Genomic DNA, 23,134 nt, shown 5'->3' with positions numbered 1-23,134 from the left:
CAGGCTTTGCACTTGAGATTCCAATTCTTGTCCTCGTAAGTGAAGGAAGAAACGAGCTCGGAGAAAGAAGAAATTGCAAATATTTAGGAAAGGATTATTTCCCTTTGATCGAAATATTTGTAATATGCGTTTTCAAGATAATATTTAGAATATATTATCAAAAACAACTTTGCATTTTTATTTTAGCACCTCAGATCTCTGTTTAAATGTTTTGAAGAAACGTGTCGTAATTCCAAGACTTATCTTTCTTTTCGATATTGGAGAAATTAAATTTTAAATATGTTGGTGTCTAGCCTAATCATTGCCCCATAAAGCAGTGCTCAAAGTTAGAACGATCAAAACTAATTTAATTTAAAAATAAATTACAATACAAGTAAAAATAAGAAAAGCTGTTAACCATAACTGAGAATACCTTTAAAAGAATTATTCAAGTTTACATTTATTTTTTTTAAATGTCACTATAAATCATGATTCAAAAGTTAATAAAATAATTGTGATTGCAAATTGCAATTGATTTTATTTCCTACATACAAAATCTTGCAATAATATTTAACTTGACATTGGATTATACATTGCATTCGCTGGCTGAATTCGTCTACTTTCTGAATATTTCTCTCTGCATCCCGTTTCTGATAGATTGTATACATGTACTGCAATTTCATTTGCTACATACAAGATATTTTTTTTAATAATTTTTAACTTGACATTGAATTAAACTTGCGCTGATAGGTGAAATCCACTGCATCCTGAACATTCAGCTTTTTCAAGAACTTCATAATGAAATTTTATATAAACATCGCTGAAAGATAATCCATCTTCATCTCGAGCGATTGAACCTGCTTTCAGAAGAAAATATCTTAAAATGAGTGCTTAATCCCACAACATACAGGAAAAAACTGCCCCCGACAGAGCTCAGGTTGTCAAGTGAAATTGATTAAATTTTTCACCTCTGACATTCGAGAGGTCAAACAGAACAACTGCTCGCACCATTCTTCAACTGGAGCATTGACATGAACAGAATTTTGGCGAAATCTTTGAAAAACTAATTCAAGCGAAGTGTATCAAAGCATTTTAAAAGTTACGGCAGCCCTAAATTCCATTCCCCATTCATCAGGCTGACAGTTGCAAGCCCTCTCCCAGCTAAGCCCTTGATCCCGTGAAAATTGGCCCTACTTATCAATGCCCCTTGAAGGGTCCCCGCTACATTTATCTAATTTTCAGTCAAATATTCACTCTTCTGAGTTTCTTTTTCTTCGGCCAACCTCTCGCGTGGCTGACTTGCTTTGCGCCGCTCCTTGCTTTCTGATGGCGAAGATAAGGCGGTTGCTGGCTTTACTAAGTCGACGGAAGATTCCCTTGCTTAGAATCGCCAGCTTTATTAGGAAATGAGATAGAGTCAAGAGATAAACGGACGAAGAAATATATGCAAGAGATTCCCTGCGAGTACAAGTTAATTTCGACGGATGGATAGATTCGATTAATGTTATTTATAATATGCTTGAAATGAGTTATGAAGAATAAATGGGTGGATCCTGATGAGAAGAATGAGACCTCTTGGGCGTTTCATATTACTGGCTAACGAAGTTCACCATGCTGATTAACGATGTTATGGTTTAGCGTGGTTTTTGCTGTCCAAGTATAAATATAATTACGAGAAAGGTTACTTTGATTGTGTGTGAAGCATTATTCTCCCAGAGTTAAATAATTAATTGTAGTATTTAAATTAAGGTTTTGAGAGTTATGATTTTTCGAGATGATTTAATGAACTAGTTTTTCTTTTAAGCCACACAATAAGATCATATTTGCTTTGTGCTTCGAGATCCGATTCGAGATTTAAGAACTCGTCAATCTCGGTTTCAAATTTCAAGAGTGGCGAATTCCACAGATCTATCGAGTCTGGTGGACGCTGTATCTGTCGAAAGTAAAATTAATGCGATATCGTAGCTAGAAATGGGAGTGCCAGCTCAGGTGTTATCTTCGTCATCTAGCTATGGTTCAATATAATGAGATTCATCCCATAATAGCTTTCGTCTAGCTTCAAAAGAGATATCAATCTATCTGAAACCAAATTAATTATTTGTCGATGATGATCTTTAAACCATTTAGAGGCAATTGAGTGGACTTCGAAATACTGTAATTTACTCATTAAATATGGGGAATTTGAAATATTTTCAATTTCATTATTCAACGGGAAGTTTTTAGATCTTTAGATGCTACATTTGAACCTACATTAGGCTATATTCATATCAACTGTTACAAATTCTTTAATTTTTTAAGAGACTGAAAAAAGTAACAATGTTTTACTTTTATTAGACAAATAAATATCTAGATAATATTTCTAGTCTGGATATAAAAAAAAATTCCTTGAAAGATTTATCAACGATATTTGATACACCATTTTGGCAGTTCTGCCTAGGGAACAAGATCATATTGATGCGATTTTACAGAAATACAATTCCGTCGATGTAAGGTGAAAAAAATGCTTAAGGTGATATAAATTTTATTTATTGCTAGTAAGCTGTTATTATTGTTACATTTATTCGTTTTAAGCTCGTTTTTGTTGTTGTTGTTCCTCCCTTCTGCCTAGAGATAATGCCTATATGGAAGGCATTTTCTATTTTCTGGCTTGTACACACTAAGGCGCGAGTGGACATATTCAGTCGGGAATCAAAATGGAAATAATATTTCAAATTATTTCCGGTTGAGTCCGAGCTTCTAAACCTGGCCTTGTAGAATAAATAGTGCAAAATTGGATTGTCCCATTCAATTTGTTGCATTATATTGACATTCAAATTACAAAACCTTATATATAATGGAAAACAACAATCTGAAAATAAAATGTGAAATTAACTTGCCATTACGTATATAAAATAAAAAGATGAATCTTGGAAGTGTAGTCATTTGAATCTTTTAGACAAAGAACATGTGCTTTTTATTTGCGTGTATATGCATATATGTGTGTGTTATTATTACTGTTCTAGATTATATTATACTTTGAATGAAACGATTATCATTTAGAAAAAAAAATTATTCATTTTTTGAAAAAGTACCATTTATGCTGATGGATAATTAATTTAACTGACAAACTATATGCTAAACACTAGTTTCATCCTTCAATTTGCAAGAAACTCATTTATTTTTCAGACAATATTTGTGAGAACTGAAGGCCATTGAAAATACGATATTACAAGCAGAAATAAACGGCCGAACGATTTATCAGTCGTGTTCGTAATCGCCGTGCATGAATGATGTAGGTCTCTAACAAATAGTGAGCACGACTTCACCATGCAGTCTCTAATAAGTGCTCTCTCATCAAGAGTTATTAAACTTCAATCTGGTACCTGATGACCTTGCCTGGTCAGGTGGACTTGCATTTAGATCCAGCTGATTTGGAATGAGGGTCCCCCACAGCGATAATGAAATTGCTTTCCATTTTAAAGTGAATTTCAAAAGGTTTTTGTTTATTCAAACGTTCCTGCTTGGTTTATGCTTTCCATTGTTAGTAAAATAATTACGTTATTTAGAATAATAAATGGTGATGAAGTACTTTGAAATGACCCTTTAAAATTCTTTTAAAGCCCCCCCCCCTTTTCAGAATAAGAATGAAATTCCACTCAAAATTAACATAGAAAATTAATGAGTTGTTAACATGGAGGGAGACAAATGTTATTGTAACTGTAATTACTTATGAAATCTTATATAAATTACAAACGCTGTTTAAAATTTATTATTGTCAGCTATTGAAGCATTATTAAAATCAGTTCAAAATCTTCAAAACAATTGCATATTATTATCTTAATTATTTAATGGTTTTTCTCTTTCGTATTTCGTGATACATTCAGTACATGATTTTTTTACATTTAAGATCCTTTCGACCAACCGATAGTTCCGCGATGGCCTGGGGGTAAGATCTCGGCGTTGGAACCGGAGGATTTCAGGTTCGTGACCCTATTCCACCGAAGACCCGTCGTGTAAGCAGATTTGGTGCGCCTTAAATCCGTCAGGGCCAAACGTCCTCCCACTGGTGTGATGTGAGAGTTAGGAAAGGGATGCCAGTCCAGGTGTCATTCTCGTCATCTGACCACGGTTCAAAATGACGAGGTCCGTCCCAAACTAGCCTTAGTGTTGCTTTAAAAACGGGACTTTAATATATAACTTAACTAAATCAATCGATCAACCGATAATTCTTATCAAATAAAAATACTTTCGGCAGTACGAATCATGTTAGAATATGCCTCATGGTATTAACCATAAGTTGCTCTGAAATATTGCTCTCAAGAAATAAACTAGGTATCAAATTTTTGGTGCAAAAACTTCTAACTCGTATTTTCTTCTTGAGTACATGTTGACACCACACTTTTGATTTGCTGTTTCAGTAACGTTTAGAAATTCGAACTTAAATCTATTAAAGAGTACTTATTCAAATTCAGCAAAAGCAATTTTAGTATGATTTTGAAGGTTTTTAATATTTGTGTGTTTTTTAAAATTAATTTAATTAATAAAGGTCCTTAATATTGATCTTCGAATGAAACATGTAGATGACATAACTTGCTTGACGTCATATACAGGATCCAGTAATTTATAGTAAATTGGAAATGCTTCAAATTTAAAAACTGTGTTTGAGTCGCTTTATATTATAAAAATCTTCTGGTCCCAAACAGACGTATTGAAATGTACGAAAAATATTCGTTTAGTGTGATTATTATATTGTTTAAAATTATTAATTTCGAAGAAGTGAATTTATTGATCTTTCGTTTTCAGCCAACGTTAGAGGTTGATATTTGTAAAGATTTCTCGTTGACGTCGCAAGGAAACATCTGGGAATCATTTTTTATCCGAATGTTAGGTTTTTAATTCTTTTATATGGGCTAAGATAGTCTGATTTGGTTTAAAATTAAGAGTTAAAATCTGAACACCCGTAAACCATTATTGCCAGCAATTGTTTTTATTTTTTAATTACAGCCAATCATTTTGTTACCATAGAAACCTTAATACCTTATAAACAGGAATTATTGTGACTAACTGTTATGCTCACTAACTATAAAACTTTTGTTGTTGAACCGTTGTCCTTTTCTATAAAAGTTCAAAGAATCTTCCAACTGTTGGCAAAAAGTTAGAAATCTTTTCCTTCGTTTTTTTTTTTTTTTTTTTTTTTTTTAATGTTTTGAAATTATTAGCGTATTGGAATATTTTGTTTAAAATTATCACTATCCATGATGAATCTTCCTCTAATTTCATAGAGTTCGGCATATTCTTTTATTTAGTGCTGAACAGAGCCTATTTCCCCACAAATACATGCGTTGTCGTGCATCTTTCCGATTCTGTAGAAGTTTTCAGGTAATCCTTCGTGCCCTGATTTAATTTGCACTAGTATCGGGTGAAATATTCTTTTAATAATTTTTGGTTCCAGTATGAATTTATGTTATTTGGAATGTTTTTGGGCTACAATATCTATTTGGTCTTTCTGTGCAGCCTTTTTTTTACATATTCCGCATATTCCGATGTGAACCTCAATCCATTTTAATCTATCCATTTGGACTCTTTAGTCTTTCTCAAGTTTTCTTTAATTTACCAGATTTCTTTATTTTCGGTTTTCGTACGTTGGATTGCCTGAAGGGCTGACATAGTCTGAGAACATAGATCATCTATGCCAGTCCTCTAGTCCCTCACAATAACCAACTGCCATTTTTATTGCTAAGATTTCGGCTTGATAATTTGTAGCATGATTAGAAATAGGAATCTGTATATTTTTATCTATTCCTTACCATGGGAATATACTACCATTGCCGCACCTGTCTTTTTATCATCTTTGGATCCACCGGTGAATATTTCAATGCTATCTATTCTTGGTCATTTTGTTTGAAAGCTGAAGGTCAGCCAATTCGCTGGATGAATTTCAAAATTGTCGTGTTTCTTCTCATATATTTCTTATCAAATATTTTATCACCAATTGTTTTATTTTCTTTTTCGATTTTCAATTTGAAACTAATGTACATTTTCATGGTCTGAAGATCCATGGGTAGGATTCCAGCTATGACTTGACGTGCTTTGGTTGATATAGCTCTATAAGACCCTGTCATTGCAATTAGAGTTCAGCTTGTCCTGTTACCCCAGATTGCATCCAAACAAAACAAATGATACAATTACTCCGGTGTGCGACTTAATTACTAAAGGAAAGTGAATAAAAAAAAAAGTGATTTGAATGTTATAGGCAAAATTGAAGTTCTTAAAAGATATGAAATTTTATCTGAAAGGAGTCAACACAACTTTGCGGCGAAATTGAAAATTTCAGCCTCTTCGTAAAATTATGAAAAACCGTCAACAGGACCAAGCAATAAATTCTTATATTTTTGAGGGGCATTAATGCAATGAAGGAAGAATTTTTTTCCAGCGAACGCCGAAATGAGCTCTTGATAATTTCAGCTTTGGCCTTCAATATTGTTCAACAAATTTTAAAAAGCAGTAGAAGTGCGAATGATATATAAGAGAATTGTTAAGGAAATGACTATCGACGTGCAACAGCTAAAGATTCTTTTTAATTTTATTTATGAAAAAAATTATAAAAAGCGAATATATCTTGTTTATTCTTGATGTGAAAAAATATAGTTGATTTTACGGAATCCCGTTTTTATTATCGATTCCTCTTATCAAATTATATTAAGTGGCAGCTATTGTATAATTTACATATAGGAAAAAGTTGTCGAATTTCAGTCGTCGTTAAGATTGGACTGATGTCGCATTATATACAGGGTGTCCCAAAAAAATGTATACACACTTTAAATAATTGTAAATTTGGGGTTTATTATAATTCGAATAATTTTCAACATGTAAAAGATTCTACAAATATCATTCTATTGTCTTGTTATCGCATGTTCTTAAACTGATGTCCGTTTTGCTCCAGACACTGCTGACAACGCGAAGCGATGGAATAACACACATGATGGAACAATTCCCTTGGGATATTCGTACATTCATGTTCAATGGTTGCCCTCAATTGAACAACTGTTGCAGGTTTCTGTGCGTAGATTTCGTCCTTTAGTTATCCCCATAAAAAGAAGTCTAATAGTGTGAGGTCTGGTGAACGTGGAGGGTATTCGACAAAACCTCTCCGTCCAATCCACCTGTTTGGCAAGATCCCATCAAGAAAGGATCTAACATCACGATGGTAGTGTGGAGGTGCCCCATCTTGCTGGAAATAAAACTCATCCTGTTCAAAGACCTCTTTAATGCTTGCTGCTAAAATGTGTATACATTTTTTGGGACACCCTGTATTTGTGACATAAAATAGGCAGTTTAAATTGCAACTATATAGATGTGGATATTTCATATTGATATCATTAATTAATTATTTAACAAGACCAATGATCTTTACTTTGTTTTAAAAAGCAAAAGAAGTTATTATAACTACAACGAGGATTTAAATTTACTATAATAATTTTATTACAATTGCGTAAAAAATAGTATGATAAACAGATGCCAAAATAGATCATTTAAATCCACTGGATTATCTTGAATTAGAATAATATTTCCAAAAGTAATTATATTCACTAATAATATCCATAAACAGGAAATATAACAAGCCCGAACAAAACGAAATAAAAATGAAAAAAAAACATTAAAAAAATTTAAAGTCTGTTCAAAATGGAAAAAAAAAAAAAAGACTAAAGGAAAATAAGTAATAAAGCTAATAAAAAAAACCCCGCCATATTCGGGTGCATTGAGCACTGGTATGATTTTGAAAATCCAAAAGCACTTTTGCTTTATATAATTGGATTTTAATGACACAAAGGATTACCGTTTCCTTCAAGGACTTGATAAACCATTTTTTAAGCACTTTGCTTAAAGAAAACTATCATTCAGTTTGGTAAACCATTGGTCCAATTCGTGAAACGAATATATGTTTATATATAATTATGTATGAACATTATCTCGCTGATTGCTCTAACAAAGCTGATTAAAGTAAGGCAAGTCATATTGTCCTGTCAGAAACTTTGTTTAATAAAACGATGAAGCAAGTCGTAGTTATTCTCTTTTTACAGTAGTGGACAATGAAAATGCCCAACTTAAAGTTTCTATGACAATCCTATCATAAATTTAAATTAGGTTGTCGAAAAGACGGTAATTTTGATCGATTTGCAAGAACATGAACAATGTGTGTATCACTGGTGGTGCTACTACTTCAACTTTTTGTACAAGATATGACAAAATTTAGCCCGATCTACCATAAAATTGTTAACTAGCTTTTTGAACAGATGAAGAGTCAATGGCAAAATTCAAAATGATTCACTCCTGCAGGCCTGAGGGTTTAAAAATATGTAATTGAAAGTAAGTTTTAGGCGAATCTCCACGTTTCGAAACTCTTGCATTCTGCCTGTTTGCGGATGACTCAAAAACGCTTTGAGGTGGGCGGATGAAATTTTGTATATTTAGATTTTTATGGAAGTACTAGCTGACCCGGCAAACGTTGTTCTGCCATATAAATTATTTCTAGTGAATATTTTGGTTGTTAATTAAAAAATGTAAGTGTGTGGGTAATGATGTAAAATGTAAATGTTTGGTTGTAAGTGTGTGGGGATGGGATCTATGACAGAAAGAGAATGGAGCGCTCTAGACGATGATCGCCGATAAAAACAAAAAAACACCAACCATTCATTTTCTCAATACAATGTATTTCATTAACGTAACGAACATATACATTGTTTGATCTCTTAAAAGTTAAACGTAAAGTGAAAAAAGTAATATATTTCTTATCTTAAAGTATAATAATGAAATAAAGAAAATAAATATTCATTTCGAAGAGCAAACGAGTGTACGATATTTTTTTGTCAGTCCGTCTTTAGCTAACACAAATAAGCTCGATGATTTGCCCACGCGAGAACATGCCACGTATAATTGTCCTTGTGAAAAACATGCTGCGCCCAAATCTAAGCCGCAAACAGACATCGTTTGGCCTTGTGACTTATTTATTGTCATTGCGAATGCCAATCTAATAGGAAATTGAACGTGTTTGAATTCAGTTGGCACGTCTGTGAGAATCATTGGAATTCGTGGCAGCAAAACATTTTCGGCTCGGAATTTGCCATTCAAAATGGTGGCCTCGATAACGTTTTCATCAATTTTTTAATAACCAATCGCGTGCCATTGCACAGCCGTGGTGGGTTCAAATTCCGAAGTAAAATAACCAGAGATCCAACTTTCAGTCGTAGAAGGTGTGGCGATATGCCTTTCAAATCCAGTGAGTTCAAAAACTGTTGGATAATTTACAGCTTCATTAGCATTGCAAACTGTATCGATCGATTTGTATAACAAATCGCCTGGCAACGACTGCTGTATCTTGAAGAATCGTCGAAGTCTGCATTCTTTGCCAGCATGCGCATTCTTTGCGACGTCCGCATTCCAGCAATCCAGCCAAGCATGATTTATGTATCGTGTGCGTACATTGGGAAATATGCGGTCAATGAGAGCATTTTGCGAATCAACGATAGTGCAGAAATGAGTGAGCAATTTTATGCATCCAGTATTTTCATAGACAGCAACTTTTCCATCGCCGACATCTAGCAATTGGTCCGAGAATGCGTCAGCAGATGGATCTTGTAGCATTTGGACGAGCATGTTTATTTTTGCATTATGGACTTTTTCAATATTACGCCATAGTGGCGATGATTTCAGGCAAGAGTTGATCCTATCAGCGTACGTTGAACGCGGAATGGCAGGAAGTGTTTGTCTGAAATCACCTGAAAGGAGTAACAGATCCGAATAGTTTGCCGTTGTTTATCCGCCGAATAGTTTGATGTTTTTTTTTTTATATCTTTGAGTGTTCTGTTCAACGCCTCAAGAGAATGTTTGTGTGTCTTAGTGCATTCATCCCAATGATAATTTGCCTTTTTTCAGTACCGTGGCCACGGACGATTGTTTTTTTTATGTTGCACACTGCGTCTGGGTTATTTTGAATATTTATGATAATATTGAATATTATATTATTAGTGGCAGCTTAAATGCTGAATGAGCTGTTCTGCCACCATCCAATAAAGTTGCTGTAATGCCAGATGATGCAACGAACCATGCGATGCCATTATTAGATCGTATTTCGGCGAGAATTAGCGAAATGAGAAATGTTTTGCCAGTTCCACATGGTGCATCCAAAAAAAAAATCCACCTTGTCCCGTCGAAACTGCCAGCATAATGCAGTCGTAAATGGTTTTTTGTTCATGCGTCAGTAGTGGGACATTTCGAATAACAATCGCTGTCATTTCTGCAGTATCGTACTGCAGTTCACTATTTATTTCGATGTCCATTAAATCAGATGCACTTAGATTTGGCGAACTCATACTGAAATGACTGAGTGGTAAATTGGCAATGACAACGCAAAGATCCTACTAGATAGCAATCACTGAAATCACTAGATAGCGTCACTAAATGTAATCGTTAGATTGTTGCACCGCTTACGAATTCGATGCAATATATCGCCAGTCATTGAATCTTTGTGCTTATCCCATAACGTATCTGCACGTCCCGGGAAACATGTGGTCAACACTATAGCAAATAGTAAACGAATTTGTGTTGCTGTACAGTCCAATGCTGCTTCAGTAAGCCTATCGTCACAGCGATTGTCGTTTTCAAGCAAGCCGAGTGCAAGGCATGCATCTTTATATGTTGAATACTGTTGTCCATTCACTTTGTGTATATCTTGGAATGACAATGGGCCGGTGACATTAACCAACAACAATTGCAGATAGAAGTACTCAATCTGCATTGGACTGACTGTATATACTCGGCCCAAAGTGTTTGATTTGAATAAGTCGGGGCACGCATCATTAGGTGTGCCTTGCTTGCGGGACATCCTTTTTTTTGTTTGATTCCATGTGAAATAGCGTGGTACTTCAGAATAGAGTAGTGTTCGTGCAAAGGCACCGAAAGTATCCGCACGATTACCAATTCGAAAAATTCGGTGACTGTAGTTTTTGGTGGATTTATGGCACGCTGTCTCGTTGGTGAAAAATACGCGCTGGCCGTTCTCAAGATGGACGGCTAAATGTATAACTATTGGGTTCCGTACATGAATTGGGAAACTAAAGATACGCCAGACAGCTTCATTGGAGCTGATGTACCGGCCAATTTGGTAGCGCATGATTTCGTCGTTGTCATTCAATCGAGGAGCATTCTCATCTGTATTTTGAAATTGAAACTTAGCCTTAACGCTGCCTTTATTCACAGCGCCATCTGTCATACAACGCATGCATCTTTGCATTCTGTTTGAAATACCAACGATGGGTTAATTATTTGGATATAGTTCATACAAAAATACTAAAATCGCGTTTAAAAAATGGTAGGGGGGTAAGAGGGTGAAAAATTGGGGTTATAGGTATTTTTTGATGCCAAATGAAAAAATACAAAAAAAGTTTTGGCCAAAAAATAGGAATTTTTTTTTGGATAGGAACACCCTAATTACCTAGCGTTATGAAATATACTTTACTACCTATTCTCATACCTACCAAATACACATAAAAAATTTCATAAAAATCGGTCGAGCCGTTTCGGAGGAGTACGAACACAAACACCGTGGCATCAGATTTTTATATATTAGATTGAGATTTTTATGAAATTTTGAGCAAAATACATTTAGAGGAAATCTGTTCTTCCGGCTGTCTACGTACAAATTAAATCAATAACTACAAAATGAAAAAAAAGAAGATAAATAAAATTTCGAACATAGATTTAGCATCTAAAATGTATATCTGGATCAAATTTGGAACTAAAGTTATTAAGAAAAAGCGGTGTTTGTCTGTCTATACTTTCTCATGCATGTAAATGCGATAATGCAAAATACAAAGACTTAAATAAATGAAATTTGGTTGGCGATCTTGTGTATTCAATTTTTGGTTTTAATCGGTCAGTAAAAATGGTGCCCAAAAATATATATTGTTTTCTAGCACTTATGTATTAATCACACCCCTGTGATTCATTGCCAAAATAAATAGGTATAGATGGTACTCTACTTAAGGTTCTTTCGTAACTATTTTTCGGCAATAGTGTGCGGTTAATACACACTCCACTGTATTATGATGTATATAGATTTCAGGAGAGGAACTCTGAATATCAAAATCTGAGCATTCGTGGCTTTCATGGCCTTTCACAAGTTCTACAGCTTTATGCCGGGGGTGGGGGTGGAGGATAATAATTTTATTACGAATTGTCGTATTCCCTAACAATAATTTTTTTAGGGAATACGAGAAAGTAAAGGAAAGACCTCTCTCGCTTATTTGATATTGAAAATAATTTGATTGTTATTTGCTATTGTCAAATAATCTTTGTATGAAATTAATAAATATTTATACTTTTTCTCTTGGAAAAACTACAAAAAGTATTAAGATCAGGTTGTTTTGCCTATTCGAGCCACAGGTTATGCATAAAAAGAATGACCCCAACCTAGTTCAATACATTCTGTGAACTCGAATAACTCAATTACTACAAAAAAATTACAAAAGAGATATGACTAGTCCATGCACAAACTCCTGCTTAAAGAGGGCCTCGTCATCGTCGAGGGTTTCACCATTATTGCTTAATTCCTAAGAGAAGCAAGAATCGGCATACTGAATCAGAGAACTTCTCATCTCCGTGTAGAGGTGAAGTCAATTAATACTCTGGTGTGCAAAACTTAAGCAACAGGTGCTTTTTTTGCCATAACTCCACGAGAAATCATCTGCGAGACATGAAATTCAGAAATGAGAGACAGCATTTTGTATTTAAACGATGGCGAAAGCATAATTGTGAAAAAATGAATACAATGCATATAGTATGCAATCAAACAAAAAAAAGGCTTTATTGAGCTCGTAGTACCGCTATACATGATTGTCTGCAAAAGAGGAAGAACAACAAGCAGATGTTCCTTAGTATGGAATATGCTCTTCCCTTACTGCAGTGGTTGCTTCGCACCGTCTCTCCATACTCAGCTCCAACAGTTCTTGAGGTAAGAGTGCTCATTCCTCAATCAGCATCTGTTTCAGTTGTTGTAAATGCAAGGCGTCTCTACAAAGCATCTCACACATGTTCTATGGGATTTAAATCGGGAGAGAATGCTGGCCAATGCATTCGAATATATCTTCACTTTCCAGTACCTGCTGAACATCAGTAATCAGGTGTGGCCGTGCTTTGTCATCCATGAAAACGAAGTATCATCCTATAGCAAACGCACAGACGGAACAGACGCACATGGGGAAGATTCACCTCTTTAAAATAGCGATCTTCAGTTAAAAACCTCTGTCGAAAACGTGGAGCTCAGTCCGCCTCTTCGACAATAACTCCAGGATCACCCTAGCGGTCTCTTTCCATGATGTAACTGGGAAGCAACCGTCACCTAACCTTTTTTCTAAATCAACTGGCGTTGAGAATCACGTGTGGCACTGAAACGACTGTCATCCGTAAAGAAGGCACGACTCCATTGATGAAATGACCAGTTTCTGTGCTCTTTACACCATTCTAAACGATGCCACCGATGGTCAAATTTCAAAAGGAAGCAGCGTTCAAGACGATGGGCGAATGGGCCACCTTTATGAAGGCGTCTGGCCACAGTAAACCGCGACAGTTGTCGCCCTGTTGCTGTACACAGTTGCTAAGCAGTAGCGCTTGCTGACTGGTATCGGTCTCTTTTCTCCTGCAGGACCATATATCGATCATCCACTGCAGTTATTTTCCTAGGGTGGCCACCACTAACCTTTCTAACACCTATACCTATGGTTGGAAGGCTTTCCAAGCGCGCGAAACGACACTTTTTTTGATTACGAACTCTTCAGCTACACTGGTCAAACTGCGCCCCTCCACCAGTTTTCCGATCATTCTTCCAAGCGTGAAGTCGTCCAGGCCATATTTCACGAAAAAAAACTCGCTTGCTGCAAATGTCTTTAATTGCGCCTCCGTCCTTCCTTTCCTTGTACTCTTGAGCTGCGCACACCGACTTATGCGTTTTGTCATGTCGCCAATGATTTTTTGTTCCTGACATTTGCATACGCATCACCTTTCTACTGAATTGTGTGTTCATTGTACTGATCGCAATAACCCCTTTTCTACAATTTCATGGCTACCTGCTTAAAATTTACATTTTTGATTTAGTTTTGCACACCAGTACAGATAAAGGAAAAACCAACTTTTAAGAATAAAATATTAAGAAACAAAATTCTGCATTTCAAGTCAATTTAATTTTGGCAAAATTTTTTCGTATAATATAGTATTAAAGCGCTATTTTAACGTGGCATTTTTTTACCTATAAAACAAAACCGGTAAAAAAATATTTTAAAATCCTGTGATGATGAAATTACTTTGAGATTTGGGCTTGCTGACTATGAAGAATTAATTTCAGAAATTGGAGGCGATTCAGTGTAATTTCCTTTTTGAATTCTTTTTCTAACTTGATTTCTTTATCATTGCATATCATTTTATTTGTTAATCAAAAATATAATAAAAGCGTTGAATATTTCAAAACGTTTTAATCAGTTTTTGGTGATTGGTTTCCACTTTCGTGCAATTCAACTACTCGGTTAAATACAAATTTTCGTATGGTCATTATAAAAGGCAATAAAAGTACTTCATTCTTTATTTTCAGATTCTCGAAATTCATAACACAAATTTTTTCTCTTCCTTATTACACGAATCAAAAATGGGAAATTATTTTTCTCTTATTCCTTTATTGCTATCTAGACTTTTTAATAATATTTTTCAAGTAAAATAGGAAAATCTATAATATTTCTTAAATATAATACTTGAAGATACTGCGTAATTTTTAGTATTATTATTTAGTGCGCAATAGCTTCATACACATTCATTGAACAGAAATGTGCTATGGTCATCTGAAATCAATATCATTTTTTTCCTTCAAAATCAAAAAAAATATAAAGGGGAAAATGCACAGACATGAACGAAACTCCCGCAGAAGACCTAACGCTGAAAAAAATAAAATGAAATTACATATTTCTGATTGATGTAATTTGAACATGTTTATAATTGGTATGAAGTCGCATTCATTTTCTTTGACCCTTTATAAAAGCTGTAATTTTCCTGCACGTAACACGCCTTTAAAAAAAATTCATTTATTATATGTTGTAGAATCTGGGAAGGAAGATATTCAATTTTGTAGTATCTTATCTTAAGAAAGCGTATCATTTACTTGAAAACGAACTCTAATAATTGAAAAATATAAACAAAAGTAGAATTTTTTTAATTAGAATTATTTTCAATGTGAAATGTAACAGAAACAGTTTTCCATAGATTCTAAATTATATATTACCTGGATACGCATTTTTTTTCCATACCAGGTTTAGCAAGGATTATTATACCCCATTGCTTTGTTTTTTTGTAATTATCGTAATTTTTGTTATGATAAAAGAACCCGGATAATATTAATTATATACTTGAGCGTAGTAGAAGAGTCATACATTCTTTGAGGGAAGTTTAATTACATAGGTTACATTCTAGCATAAAGGAAATTGAATGTTTATTGTTATTTTATGCAGCAGAACGATATGACCTTAAACGATAGATTAAAGTGTTGCATGGCGTTCTACCTTTCTGGAAGATGGCTTTGCGCTGCTTAAAAAAATATTGGATCTAATATTGTAAAGTATATTAATTAGAAAATCTGAAAAAAAAAACTTTTTGGTTAAAACCAAATGTTAGATTCAATTATTATAGGGAAGCTTGAATTTTATTAAGTTCAAGGACTTAATAAACTTAACTCTTTAATTGAAATGTATTTGCGTTATAATAAACTTTCAAGTTGTATTGAACACGCAAGTCATTTATTTAAGAGATTTAATTTTTTTAAAGAAAATTGCAAAGCATCATAGTTTTCAGAAATTAGGCTTAAAAATTCTAATGAAAGAATTCATTTTGAAACTTAATAAATGAAAGAAATATACATGCCACAATGGAAGAAAATATGTAAGTCTAAGTTTAGTTATTTTACTATTAATCACATGACGCATTCTGATATTAGTTATTTTACTTTAAATCAAGCAGGGTCTAACCATACTACCTATGTTGATATTCGTAATGACATTCCTATATCCAAGTAGTTTAGGTTGGAACGGGCCTTAATGCATTTAACCATTGATCCATTTAACCATATTGCATTGCTATTAAGCTTAAATGGCCATAAAAGGCTTTTAAACTTTAAAACATATTCGACTGCTGATTTAGTTATTGAAAGTTTTCTGAAAAGAGCTTCAGAAATCACGACAAAGAGTTCATTGAAACATGAAGAAAGTTCGAAGAGAGTTTGGATTATCTCATTACCATGACGACTACGCGATTCAGAAGCAGTTGATGAAAGTTGATATCTTCGAAGAATACGATATCACGGAGAATTTTATCTGAGAAATATAATTCTGATATTTTAACAACGTAGTATAGGAGACTAAAGTAAAATTTTATTAGTGAAGTTTTCTATTTATTTTTAGGCCCTTAATAGCCATCATCTGTCTTTGCATCATACATGAAATTGTCGCTTCTTAACATATACATAAATTAAAATTCATTATAAAATTCACACATATACCAAAAACATCTGAATTATTTTATGGATTCATAATTGAATTTAAGACACCAGATTCCCGAAACGAAACGTGTCATCTAAATCGATAATAATCGAAATCGAAACGTGCCATCTAATCGGTAGAATGATAGTTTCATATGCAATTTACAGAATCCATAGAATCTATATGTTTCAAATTTTATATTTATATCATTCTATTGTCTATTGAATAAATAATTAAATCCGATATTTAAAATTAAGTTTTAAATTTTAATTGCTATTGTATTCTGATTAAAACATGAAGTTATTTTGATCTTTTCTTTTTATTATGATGGAATCGGTTGCCTTTAATACTATTTTTTTATATGAGTTTCTGATTTTTTAAAGTAACTGTCTTTGTAAGTTTCAAACATCTAGCTGTTTCATATCGTAAGAAGTATTTATCCATATATTTTTTTGACTTACTGAGAAAATGAAATATAAACATTTCCAAAGAATGGTGGACTTTTGATAATTTCCTGGAGTAAATGAAGTCAAATTTCAGAATGAAAGAAAAATAATATGCAATTTTTCCCTTCTCTAGGGCCAAATAGATTAAACTGTTGATTAAAAGAGAATACTAATATCTTAAACTTCTAGGCGAAATAATCTAAAACGCGGCATGAAATTTCCACTTTAGAATCTTTTCATTTGCCAAGTGACGAATCTACCCTTTTAAGTTCTAAAGAGAAGATAAAATAGTTTCGAATCTATGTACTGTCTCCCCCCCCCACCAAAAAAAAAGGTTTAATAAAATTTTCCAATTTATAAGCAAGTTAATGTATTATCAAGTCCTTTCCTGTTTAGAACGACAACATATTGCCCAAAATTGCAGCAGAATGAGCAATCTGCAGTCACTTTTGTTTGTTTCCTGCCATTTAAATTCAACAATGGAAAAGGACAAACGAAATGTTTCTTATTTTCTTAATCGCCGGAGTGAAGAGAACAAAAAAGGCGGCTGCGAAATTGTTTCTAGTCTCGCCATTAATCGCCAAATGTGGCGTTCAGTTCCCGAGTTGCTTCAGCCAATTTGTCGCTTGCTGACGAGCGTCGCGCGTGACAAGAGTGCGGTAAAAGGGAAACCGTCAGCCGAAATCTCGCCGGGGCAAAGGCCACGTACTTAGGAGGAGGGGAGGAAGATTTGGTTCAGGAGGGGTCTGTTCTCCCCTTTAGCATTCCTGATGGAGAGAGCCTAATGTAAAAGTCCTCCGTGGGTTTTTAGAGCCCGTGCGTGGCACGATAAAAATCTACTGGTCTCTATCAGATTGCAAAAAGTGAATTCTCATTGCGTTTTCTTGGCGATAAAAATCGGGGGTCTTCAGTAGTTGAATAAGAAAATGCCGAGAGAAAAAGACTTAAAACACGTTTAAAGAATACTTCGCCTTGGTAGGCTCCTAATAGCAGCACTTTTATGCGATGAAAGAAAATCTTTTTCTTACATCATAATGTGTATATTTGAATAATTATGCGAATGTTTCTGTTGCATTACGTAAATGGGTATTTTCATAACTAAATGGGCTTTTGGCAGTTAAGCTATTTTGAAAAAAAGAAAAATAACAATTTTTGCTGTTTAGTATATTTCCCCCCCTAATGCAATGTGTTTTTTTTTTTTATCTCAGTTATTCTTACCAAATGTCGCTAATGATCTTTTTTATAATTTATTTTTGTAAATGACATGTTGATTTCCAGCCGCTTTGCTTTATTACTTTCTCCTTTACAAAGTTATATAATATAGTTCAATGGTAAAAAAGTTGGAATTTTGACGGATCTCCATGTTGTAGACCTTCTTGAGCTCGAAATTTTGGATAATTTCTCATAATTTTGGAATTATGTTTGACTCTCTATCCGTCCATTCGTCCATCTGTTTGTGAATACGGTAACTCAAAAACTCTTTGAACAAGACTGATAAAATTTTATACATGGTCTTTATTCCTAATTTATAGATTTCTATCAAATTTGAAATAATGAATTCTACTCATAGGTAGTCTGCCTGTCTAAATATAATACTAAATATAATGTCTTTTAATTTTCCTATACAATAACTGCAAAACGAAGTGAACTAGATTAATAAAATTTGGTAACAAATTTAACATCTAATGTATAGATATATATCAAATATGGAATTTGAAAATAAAAGTCTGAGCATGGCGTTCCAAGTCTAAATTTTTATGCGAAGGGAACACCATTATTTGGATGTGCGTGTATGTTCTAGGGGGTGATCACCCCCTCTGATTTTATATGGTAGTTATGTAATAAAGGAGAGCTCATATTTTACATAAGATCTTCACGGGATATTTGAATTAATCTGTTTGGAATACGTCTGATTTTCTGGTGCATATTCTTTATATAGACAATGATTCAGAAATATGGGTGTAGCTTTAAAAATCAATTCCCAAACGAAGGAAGGGGAAAGATGCCATTTGTGCTGAAAGAAAGAAATTTAAATAGAATTTAAAAAATAAAACTTGAGTTTATTTATAATACAATTTACAACTTAAACGCTGAAATGGTTCTGTAGATATAGCGTTGTATTATAAAGGACAAGACATCGATTGGAATTACGGTTTAAAAAAATCTTCAGTGTATTGTCCTCCATTCAGAAGTGGATCTGTGTTCTCCACAACATCATTTCTGATTGCAAGGTAGAACATGAGGGACGTAAATATCGCTTGCAGCTATGGAAAGTGTGGTTTTTCGCCTGGCAATTATATTCCTAATAGATGAGATATTGAACCTTTACTCCTCTCATTGTTTTATAACGCATCTTCCCACCAAACAGCAGAGCCATTTATCGTTTAAAGCCTCAGGTTATTCTACTAGTGAATTCTGGTTTCTTCTTAATGGAAAAAAAAAAGTCCTTTAATGCATCTATTACTATTTGTTTGCGAATCATTGTTTTTTGGAGTTGCTTCAGACTTCTGTCTCACTCTGCTTGATGCATAATTAATATTTTGTTTTTAAAAAACAGTTCTAATGATATTAGAATTTTCTTTAACTGTCATAACATATCAAAATGGGATTGAATCGATATTATTTGTTTTATCGTGTTTAATTAAACAGCAAAGATGTGTTTAAAGAAACTTAATACAATGTGAAAAATAAAATTGAAGAGTTAAACTAAATTAAACTAAAATTGAAGAGTTAAATAATGTTACAGAATTATTACTATAAGAGACTGAAGATTTTCTTAAATTCGGGTTTCAAAATTTTGCTTTCGTAATTGGAGTTATGTGGATGCAAGTCTCGTTTCTATTAAAAACAAACAAAAGGAACAAATACAATTTAGTATGTTATACAAGTGTATAAACAAGCCTGTATATATCTTTGAAGTTCATTAACTATGATCGACAAGAAAATTTTAAGTTTAATTTTTCTTTTGATTTTATAAAAGCTCTGCTAAATGCGGGTTCAAATTTCTACGTTTTTCCTAAAAACTTTAATAGAGCATTGTGTTTTATATGCCTTGTATTACTTAAGATATGTATGTGAACACTGGATGTATATTGAGTCTATCTATCAACATCTCTATATCTATCTGTATTTATCTATCTATATCCATGTATCTACTTCTCTATATCTATCTTTATTTATCTATATCCATGTATCTACTTCTCTATATCTATCTACATTTATCTTATATATATCTGTCTACATCTATCTTATATCTATCCGTCTGTCATCCGTCCGTCCACACAGACAGAGAGAGAAGGGGAGAGAGACTATTTTAATAAAAGTGTGTTCTCTTTCTCCTTTGTTTAGTACATTTCCATGATAAAATAAATTATGAGTAAACTACAAAAAAGTTCCTCTCCGCATTTTGGATCCCTTCCCTTCTATTGATTGAATCCAAAATGGTTTTCGGTTGTACTATTGGATATCAAGATCAAATATTAAATTTTATTTAACTATCTCGGTGCATTTTCGATTTGTCATGTTTACATGCGGACGGATAAACAGACATATAGACCACTCGATCATTATTTTGGTTCAATCCACACATTTGACATGAAAATCAAGTTCCAAATTTCATCCCTTTCATGATTTATGTTCACTAAACGCATATGCATGAATTACACGAATAGATTGGCAGATTACACAAATTTTCACATATACATGAATAGATAGACAGATAGATAATCTGCCAATTTTACAGATTTGGTTCAAATTTGCTAAAATAGATTTGTTGAATTTAAAAATGTTATTGGTCTATAGATATGATGATAAAATCATATCCAAATTCAGGTACCCATTTTCTCTTTTAAATAATTGTGCTCATATCCATGTAGACGAACAGTCTGCACGCTTTTTCCTGGCGGATTTCATCCAACAGAACACAGAAAAGAATCAACAATTTTGTGATAAAAACCGCATACGAAAGTGCATCAATCTAGCTATTACTTACCCTATTCATAGACAGGCCGGATAACGAACAGTGGCTGTTATTCATAAAATAGTTTTTTTTCGTGCACATGGGGATTTAAAATATGGATATGCATCAAATCGAATCGATTATTAGAATACTGTTGATGAATTTTTGATGATATTTTGTTTTTGTATACAAGAAATCAATAAAAATACCAGTTTCAATACAAAAATAAACTATTTCTCATCTTATAATTCTTTCGTAAATAACTATTCGATCATTTCTAGAGATAATATAAAAATCCGTTGGTGCAAATGCAAGAAATACGCACTTATAATATTCATAATTCACCAATCTGTCTCTTGGACTTATAAATACACCTTTCCCTAATACCAAAATTCCATTACTTCCTTAAGAGATGAGGATAAGAAGTGCCAAAACAGCCAATATCTACTATAAAACATTAATTGATGATCTGAGATGAGTGTGATTAAGTAAAAGGACACTTCCCAAAACACGGAGGGCCAAATCATACATAAGTATGACATTGCAGCGAGTTTTTACACGGATAATGACGACGTTTAGCCCATTACACAATAAACGACCATTAATATTTCTGGTCAAATAATGGCACTGGCGTAGTGGTGACACGTTAATATTCCGTGCTGAAATTAAAAAGGGAGCTTTGTGTCAATAGTAACTACCCTCGGTGAAATTGGAGCGCTATTATGCTCCAGATAAGTGGTGGAATTTCTGGATAAAAGCTTCGTTCGTGCACTACGAGGCTGTAATACCCTGTTATTAAATAAGATGTATTAACAGATCTATTTTTTTTCTTTATCACGATCATAAAACATTAAAAGGGAAAAATGTCTACTGAGGAAGTCGAAATTAATATCGAATTACTAGTCTGGAAAATTACATTAAGTTAATTTCTATTTCTGTTTTTTGATGTTCTCTTTCATTGCGGTCGTAAACAGATCAGTTTTTTCCGTTGATATCATTAAGATATGGAAATGCTAATTTTATTTTCATCATTTTGCGATTTCCATTTATTAATTTATTTTTTATTATTGAGATAAAAAAAAAGACCCCATTACTATAATTGAAATATTTTTGTTTGTTTTTATTCGAGTATGAATCGATCATCCATTTGATTATTGTCGATTTGAATTTAGTTTTGCTGAAATATGCAATGTGGAACAAAATGCATCGTAGTATAAAACAAAATTTTTCAGTCCTTTTAAATATGAGATGAATTTCAGAGTAGAAAATAAAAATAAAAAGAATTATCTTCTCGATTTTAAACTCGTGAAACTACTTGACCGGGACAAAATCTCTGCTAACACTTTAATAAAGTGTAGTAATCTCTTTTGTTAGCACTATTTCTTAAACATTAGCATATAAATAATTTTTAAACATTTCCCGATGAAAGTGCAAATGAAATTGTTCAAAAAAAATCTTGATATTTTTAAATTTTAATGATTGCTTTTTTATCCTCCGCGTGACATCTTACACGAGAATAATAATAATAATAATAATAATAAAAATATAAAAAAAACGAATTTTTAGTGATTTAATCCTTTGTTCGAAACATTCTAACATGATAATGATTTAGAATTGTTTCTCCTATCTTATTTTATTTTTGAAGTAAAAATATATAAATAATCACACATGTCTTTAATACCATCGTATTTAATGTATCAATGCAGAATCTAAAGCAATGAAAAGTCTTCTTGCAAAACATAATTAAAATTGTTCTTAAAATTTATTAAAATCATTGAATAGTCCTTTTTTTAAAAAAAAATTACGTAATGCATGAATGACTTTTGCACACTGATATGCTTCGAATTGCTGATGTTGAATTTATACTTTTAATAAACTTTTTATCTAAGAATCTAAATTATGTTCTGCAAATTCCTTTCTGATGCAGTATCTCTTACTCAGTAAACAGGTAGGTGTCAAATTTGGTTGGTATAAATCGGCATTCTGTCCAAAGCAATATTTTAAAAGGTTTTCTTTCCGTTATGTGTGTCATATAGTGCTGTTAAAAGGTTTTGACAGCTGTTGCTAGCCTATAAACATTATCATAATGGAAAACATATAAATCATTCATTTTATGACTTTTTTTTAAAATAAGCGAATTATAAGATAACATAATAAAATAAATTAAAGATTATTATTTTTTCAATTTTTGGCAAAATTACTTT

General features: G+C 33.1%; 1 protein-coding gene across 5 annotated transcripts in view; it reads left to right on the top strand.

The window, feature by feature from the left end:
* Positions 1-23,134, top strand: part of LOC129961458 (collagen alpha-1(XV) chain-like) — a 320,304-nt gene that overhangs the window by 109,390 nt on the left and 187,780 nt on the right. The gene's annotated exons all lie outside the window — the stretch shown is intronic.

The sequence above is a fragment of the Argiope bruennichi genome, chromosome 1 (assembly GCF_947563725.1).
Source record: "Argiope bruennichi chromosome 1, qqArgBrue1.1, whole genome shotgun sequence".
Taxonomy (NCBI): Eukaryota; Metazoa; Arthropoda; class Arachnida; order Araneae; family Araneidae; genus Argiope; species Argiope bruennichi.
The sequence above is the reverse complement of the archived record's forward strand: the minus strand, read 5'-3'. Positions and strand labels throughout refer to the sequence as shown.